The sequence below is a fragment of the Brassica oleracea genome, chromosome C3 (genome assembly GCF_000695525.1).
Source record: "Brassica oleracea var. oleracea cultivar TO1000 chromosome C3, BOL, whole genome shotgun sequence".
Lineage (NCBI taxonomy): Eukaryota > Viridiplantae > Streptophyta > Magnoliopsida > Brassicales > Brassicaceae > Brassica > Brassica oleracea.
This window is the reverse complement of record NC_027750.1, coordinates 33173707-33182189: the sequence shown is the minus strand read 5'-3', so window position 1 is coordinate 33182189 and position 8483 is coordinate 33173707.

Genomic DNA, 8483 nt, shown 5'->3' with positions numbered 1-8483 from the left:
ATATATATATATATATATATAATATCTCAAACTATATACCAAATTTAAAATTTTACATTATACATTTCAAAAATAAATAAAAAACACTAAACAACACAAAAACAAAATCACTAATCTTAACTCAAACACTATATCTCAAACCCTAAAATCTATGTATAAACTCTACACCCCAAATCACTAATCTAGACACTAAATCTAATATTTTCAAAGTTAAAGAACAAATCTTAAATTTAACTTTAAAATTAAATATTTCTTTTAATTTAGTTCTAAAACCTAAATTTATACTTCACACACTATATTCCAAACCATACACTTATAACCGTAAACCTTATACTCCCAATCATAAAATCCAAAAAACCAAATTAAACATTTTCAAATTTAATCAACAAAACTTAAACATAAACTACTAATTTAAATTTAGAACTTTTCAAGTTTATATTTTCAAATTAGTTTAAAAAAAATTAAACTCATACTTTAAATATATACCTCATTTCGTATTTTCTTAACTCCAAACCTTTAATCATAAATATAATCTTTCAACTTTAAACTTTTAATTATCAAACCCAAATTCTAATATATTTAAGTTGCAATTATATTGAAAGCAAATCATAAACAACAAAACCATTTATATAATCCTAAACTATGAAAGGGACTTGACAACATTTTGTGACCTATCTATGCGCTCCCTTGTCATACGTTATGACAACAAAAAAATAAAAACAAATTTGTAAAAAATCTCATTGGCTACTACTTTCACACAAGGATTGACAAATATTCATTCCTGTCCATTGGATTACACTTTAATCGAATGGACCATATCTTCATTTTCATCTGTTTTTCTTCTCTCCTCTCGATCTCTCATCTTAATCCTCTCAATCTCTCCATAGCTTCTCTCAATCTCTGGACGAAATTGGTAAAACCAAGCTCAATCTATCATCACTTGTGTCTTCTTCTTTATCTACATTGTTTATCTCTCAATCTCTCATCACTTGTGTCTTCTTCTTCTTTGTCCCTACATGAACATGAAGTTTGGGTGGAAGAAGACAAAAACGAAGCTCATGGCTTGGAGGAAAACGACGACAGTGAAGCGCAGGAGCTGTGGCGAAGGAGGCGCTGAAGCGGAGGTGGAGGCGCGGCACACTCGTCTCGGTCAAGCTCTCTGTTAGCTTCACCTACTCAGCACCATCACAGGTCAACCCACTTCGCCTTCCTCTTATCTCTGTTCTCTCGTTCTCTTCATCTTCTTATATATTTGTAATTGGTTTTGTTTTTTTTTTCAGATCTGAGAAGCAGCAGTGATGAAACAGGAAAGAGAAGCAGTGGTGTGACAGAGAGTGTCTCCGGTTAAGGGTGGTGCGTTGGTGGTGCAAAAGCCGTTGGTGGTGCAAAAGCAGTTGGTGGTGCGGCGATGGTGTGACAGAGCGGCGCTGTGAGATCCGGTTAGGCCGAGGAGGCGGCTTGAAGCTTGAAGATTAGGTTTAGTATTTTTTCTGGTTTTACTTCTTCTTCTTTTTTTAATTCTGGTTTAGTTTGTCAACCGGATTTAATTGTAAACCAAACTTTTATTTGTAAACCAAATTCAATTATTTTGTAAAAAAAAATCAATGTATTATATATTTCCATTGTATTTTGTGATTTATAATTTTTAAATTTTTAATAATGTCAAAAATAGTGAAAATTATATATTTTTAAAAATATTTTTCAAAACATTTGCGAGGAAACTGTGTTTCATAAATCTATTGCAAATTTGCGAGGAACCATTTTCCATCGCAATTTGCAATGAACCCTTTTCCGTCGCAAATTTGCGAGGAACCGGCTTCCGTTGCAAATTTGCGTGGAAACGTTTTCCCTCGCAAATTTGCAAGGGAATTGCGAGTGTTTTTTATTTGCGAGAACGGATTTGCGACAGAAAATATTTACATCGCAATTTCCTTGCAAATCGCAATTTGCAAGAGAATTGCGAGACTTTCTTCCCTTGCAACAAACTAGTTTTCTTGTAGTGATGACTATACTATCATACACTCATCTTCCATATTCAACATAACACAATTTTTTTGTAGCTTCGAGTTCGACTCTAGGGTATGTAAACAGTGTGCATGACCTCATGATTGTCCAGGATTGGTGTAGGCGTTTATCCATGGTGCGTTTCACGGAATTCGGAAGTGGGACGTTTCAAGAAAAACTGAATATTTTCTAGTAAATTGCTAGTGATGTGTATTATTTATCAGACGATGACATAACTAATAAGTTTCAATTTTTTTGGACCAGATAATTGATGAATATTGATAGTATGACATCATGAACGTGCAGCGTAACTATATTTTATACTTTTACAAAAGAAAAACTATATTTTATAAACAAAATACATATAGTATACACCTTGCAATATATAGATGTCCCAAAACCGTGGGCGTACACCAGCTTTTTCTTCTTCTTTTTCCCAGTTTTGACATCAATAGATTACTGTATTTAGGTTGATCCAAAAAAAAAAAGATTAGTAAATTTAGTATTTAGTACTATTTACTACTCTCTCTGTTTTTTAAAGATGAATGTTCTAGGATTTTCAGACTTATTAAGAAACCATATTAAAACTTAGTTATTAATGCATAGTTTTTTGTAACTTTATATTTCTTATATTTTTAAACCAATAGGATTAAAAGAAATGTAATTAATATTTTTGAAACACACAATTTTTCATTATTAGTTGACAAAATATGCTTTGAAAACATGAAAAATACATCTTTTGGAAACAAAATATTTTTCTAGAACATCCATCTTTAAAAAACAGAGGGAGTACTAGTTAGAGAGGAGAGATAGGTTCGATTTGGTATTTGGCATTTCTAGAAGCTACAAAAGTGTACGGGCGATATACACACATTAAGAAGTTTATCAAACTAAAGAAAGAAAATCGGGTAATAAGTAGCATGGTGCATGTGGGCACAGCTAAGACTATCTCCAATTGGGTTTATTCCCATTGGATTTCTTAATACTTGTATTATGTTCTTCCCATTGGATTTCTTAATATATATATTATATGTATATATATGTATGTATATATTATATATGTATAAATAATTGTGGAATCCACAATTATTGTGGAAACCCATAAATAAAGATTCTTAAAACCCTCTTTTAAGAACCTTTACCAGTTTTTTTTTTTTTGTAACATGACTTTCTTATATAAATGCAAAAGAAAATTTCAAGTTTATCAAACTAAAGAAAGAAAACCGGGTAATAAATAGCATGGTGTATGTGCACAAAGTTAACCTCATCAAAAGGCCCAATTAACGGGGTTTTTTTAACATGACTTTCTTGTATAAATGCAAAAGAAAATGAAATGTTTTACAAGCCGAGATTTTAGTTAGACAGGCCTAGCCCAATACATATGACACAAAGAAATCCATAATTCAGAACCCAAGTGACTAATCCAGTCAATAGAATAGTAGGGGATCGGGAAAGTTGATCATCGACGAAAGTTACGATGTGGACAGCCATAACTGCATCAGGGAAGAGGAAAGATGTGGGTTTGAGGGCCTGATTGAGGAGATCTTGTTTCGAAACAAGTGGTCAAGTTGCCTAATCAAGGAATCTTTGGATCAGATAATTTGTATGTGGAGTCGTGTGTTCCTCTCAGTCCAGACCAGGTAGATTGTCGCCTGCCAGCATCAAAGGGAGAGTTGAAAACCATAGCTTTTTTTGTGGGAGAGTCTGCATGCAAAGTAGCGTTGAGTTCCAGTCAGGGACAGCAGTCATCAAGCATTGAGAAGTTGTTGCAGTCCAAACACTGAAGCTGAAGGGGCATGTGAAGAGCAAGTGGTCTCTGGTTTCATCCACCGAGTTACAGAAGAGGCAAGTAGTAGGTGTTTGGAAACCCCAACTATGGAGCCTGTCTCGAATGGGACATCTGTTCAAGACAAAAAGCCCAGCGAGGAAGCAGTGTCTCGGAATTCCTCTTTTAATCCATACCGATAGAAACCAAGATACTTTAAGGTGAGAAACCCTAATCTCTTTGTATACTTCCGATGTTGAGTAACAGAGGGGAGGGTTGTTACCAACTCTCCACTCATAGTAATCAGCTTGATCAAGCAGTTCAATTATAGTTAAGTAGGTTGCGATATTTACTTGATTTTCTGATCTCACAGGAGGTTGAGCCATTCACATAGCGAGATGTAAGAGAAGCTTTCCAAGGGATGCCAAGATGCGAAGTCTTAGTAGCTGAGAGATAGTTAGCCAAGTTCCCAAATAGAGACCAGTTGTCGGACCAAAACCGAGTTTTAGTTATGTTACCTACTCTTAGTTGAATCCATGGGTAAATTGTTTTCCTTAGCTTCAACAATATCCGCGTCATCCAGAACATAGAATGATTTGGGTTCACTGTCCAGAAGTTACTGATATCATCTTTTAGGATCTCTGCTCGGAACAAAGCAACCCAAATCGATCCTTCCCGAAAAAAAATGAGCCAGCTGAATTTAAGACAAGCAGCTTTGTTCCAGCACAGTAGGTCACGTAACCCCAATCATCCTTCTTGTTTTGTTTTAGTTACCTCAGACCATGCCACCCTAACTGATGCATGACCTTCCAGGTTACCTTTCCAGAAGAAACAACCGCACAGAGAGTTGATCATTGAAATGCAAGCCTTATAAAGGATAAAAACAGAAGACCAAAAGGTGGTGATGCCAGCAATCACAGTTTTGATTAGGAGAAGTCTTCCCGCAAAAGATAGAGGTAAAGCAATTCTTCACTTGAACAATGAGAGGTTCACAGTTTTGAAGTGTAAGCTTTTTAGTGCAAAGAGAAACCCCTAGGTAGCGGATAGGTAAAGACTCTGATGGCATTCCCATAAATACCTAAATTGTTTCTATTTCCAAGGTTGAGAGACCAGAGAAAAAGAAGCAAGATTTTTTCATGCTAACCGCTAGTCCTGATCTTAACTCAAACTCTTTTAAGATCTGCAGGACAGTTTGTAGCGACGATAGAGAAGATTAGCAAATCCTCTGCAAAACAAAGATGAGTCAATTTGGTTTTAGTGCACTGATAGTGATAGGAAAAGGAGCTATGTAGCACGGGGACGTCTATTTAGGTGCCGTACCGGTACCGGAAACGTTTCAGGGACGGGTACTTCACGGGGACAGCACTGGTACGGCTTGGGGACGGTTAGAGAACATAGCTATGAGTAAGACTAGTTTTCACGAGACATAATGCTTGTGCAATTGTTTTTTAACTGTCACTGTTATCTTGCTTCTAATTTTAGTTGGCAAAATAGACATATTATAGTAAATTATATTTTAATTATGTTAGATTCACTATATAAATTTATTTTCTTATAAATATTTTATATTTTTTACTAGTATATATTTACCGTACCCGTACCCATAATTTTTAAATTTTCTCGTTTCCCGTTTCCGCTTCCGTCCTCGTTTCTATCCCCGTATCCGTCCCGGTGCATCATAGAAAAGGAGCCTTCTGAGACCTCGTTGTTTAGCATTAAGGAAAAGTAATTCATAGCAATGACAAAAATAATAGGGCGATAGTGGATTTCCTCGGCGAAATCCCCTTTTTCCTTCGCAATTCATAGCAACTAACGTTATTGTCATACAAAACCATCAAATTTTGTTAAAGAATACTGTAATGCACTCAATCGATCTATAAGGAAGCATTAACATATTTTTTTAAAGCACAACGTTGGACTCTTTTAATTATTATGTCTTCTTGTTTCAATTACATTATATTCCTCAGATCCAATCCATTTTTAAACTAAACTTATCAATGCAATGTCAAACATCTCAGCTTTATCTATGAAAACCGATTTCACATTTTTACGTAATTAAAAATAAAATATAATACAAACTATTTGCGGTTACCGAAGAAAGAGATCTAGTTCTTATAAAAGCTCATGAGTTATTAAAAATAAAAAGTTAAAAACGATTTAATTTTGTTTTTCTCAATTCCTTTTCACCTCATCCTTGCTTTTTGAGTCAAATTTTCATATGTTTGTCAAAAGTCATCTTTTTTTTTTGTTTACATAGAAGAAATCTTTTTTTTTAAGGCTGATTTATTATGATATTACAATAATGAGAATTTTTTTTTTTAACGTTGATTTATTATGATATTACAATTATGAGAAATATTACATAGACGATCCGACAACCGACAATATTATCTGCCTTATAAAGATATATGCCTAACTGTATTACCTGAGCCGTCCTACGAAGATCACGTCTGGCCGAGTTTACTTGCAACATGTTAAACATATCTTGTAATATTTTCCAACTATTATTTTCTACAAATTTTTTAAGTTGTAATTTTTAATACAAAACAATTTTACAGGAAATGTTCCGGTTATACTTGAAAAAATGTCCGAGAACATTATATATTATAGCGTAACCTTTTAAAATTAACAAAATTTGGGAAAATTTTCCTACAGTTTTATGGGTTAATAATACATATCTGTCAAATCAGCTCGTATTTTAGGCCCCCAAAATGAAAGTTTGTGAATAAGTCAGTGGAACAAACTAAATTATTAAGTGTGCAATCTTCCTAATCACCCATCGATTTGATTTCTGTGTTATACAAGAAAAGTATATAACGACAAAAGTTGAGCTAAGAGACATAGGTGGCTTTCCTAAACACATGGGGCCATAGTTCCCAAGAGAAATGCAGATAGAATTATTAAAAGACAAAATGCTTGTTTCAGATAGTGACAATTTCCTACTCTCAAACCGCTCATCACATCGCTTTTTGACCAAATCATCTCCTCTGATTATGGAAATTAGGGTCTATTTCTCCGGAGTTTTTTCTTTCGTTTAAAAGACTATGCTTTTAATTGATGCTTTATTGAAACCAACATTATCATATACATACTACATGCTTTTAATTGAAAGCAGGTTTTATACAAGCACTTGCACTACAAGAAAACAGTGGCATACTGAAAGAAAAAATCGTCGGTATGTCGTCGGAATAACGCTATTCCGACGACATACCGACGAAAAAAGTCCTCGGAAATAACTCTTCGGAAATTCATCTTTCCTCGGAAATCCCTAGGAAATTTCCGACGAAATTCCAAGGAAATGAATTTCCGAAGAAATTCATAAGACCACAAGTTCGTCGGAAATTCCTCGGAATATTCCGAGGAAGATGTCGTCGGAATATTCCGACGGATAAACTTCCTCGGAATATTTCCAAAATTAAAAAAAAAATTATAAATTTATTTTTTTAAATTGAAATTCGAAAATATAAAATTAAAATTGAAATAGAAAACATATTTAAAATACAAAAAATAATAAAATAGTTTTTATAAATAAAAAAAATGTTTTATAAATACAAAATTAATTTTAAAATATGAAATCATCTTTTATAAATCCAAAAAACGAATTTATATACAAAGAACGTTTTGTATATTTAAAAATAGTTTTTATAAATACAAAAAATAATAAAATAGTGTTTATAAATAAAAAAAATGTTTTATAAATACAAAATTAATTTTAAAATATGAAATCATCTTTTATAAATCCAAAAAACGAATTTATATACAAAGAACGTTTTGTATATTTAAAAATAGTTTTTATAAATACAAAAAATAATAAAATAGTGTTTATAAATAAAAAAAATGTTTTATAAATACAAAATTAATTTTAAAATATGAAATCATCTTTTATAAATCCAAAAAACGAATTTATATACAAAGAACGTTTTGTATATTTAAAAATAGTTTTTATAAATACAAAAAATAATAAAATAGTGTTTATAAATAAAAAAAATGTTTTATAAATACAAAATTAATTTTAAAATATGAAATCATCTTTTATAAATCCAAAAAACGAATTTATATACAAAGAACGTTTTGTATATTTAAAAATAGTTTTTATAAATACAAAAAATAATAAAATAGTGTTTATAAATAAAAAAAATGTTTTATAAATACAAAATTAATTTTAAAATATGAAATCATCTTTTATAAATCCAAAAAACGAATTTATATACAAAGAACGTTTTGTATATTTAAAAATAGTTTTTATAAATACAAAAAATAATAAAATAGTGTTTATAAATAAAAAAAATGTTTTATAAATACAAAATTAGTTTTAATAAATATAAATATTTTTATAAATATGAAATCATCTTTTATAAATCCAAAAAACGAATTTATATACAAAGAACGTTTTGTATATTTAAAAATAGTTTTTATAAATACAAAAAATAATAAAATAGTGTTTATAAATAAAAAAAATGTTTTATAAATACAAAATTAGTTTTAATAAATATAAATATTTTTATAGATATGAAATCATCTTTTTATAAATACAAAATAGTTTTTATAAATACAAAAAATAATAAAATAGTGTTTATAAATAAAAAAAATGTTTTATAAATACAAAATTAGTTTTAATAAATATAAATATTTTTATAGATATGAAATCATCTTTTTATAAATACAAAATAGTTTTTATAAATACAAAAAATAATAAAATAATGTTTATAAATCA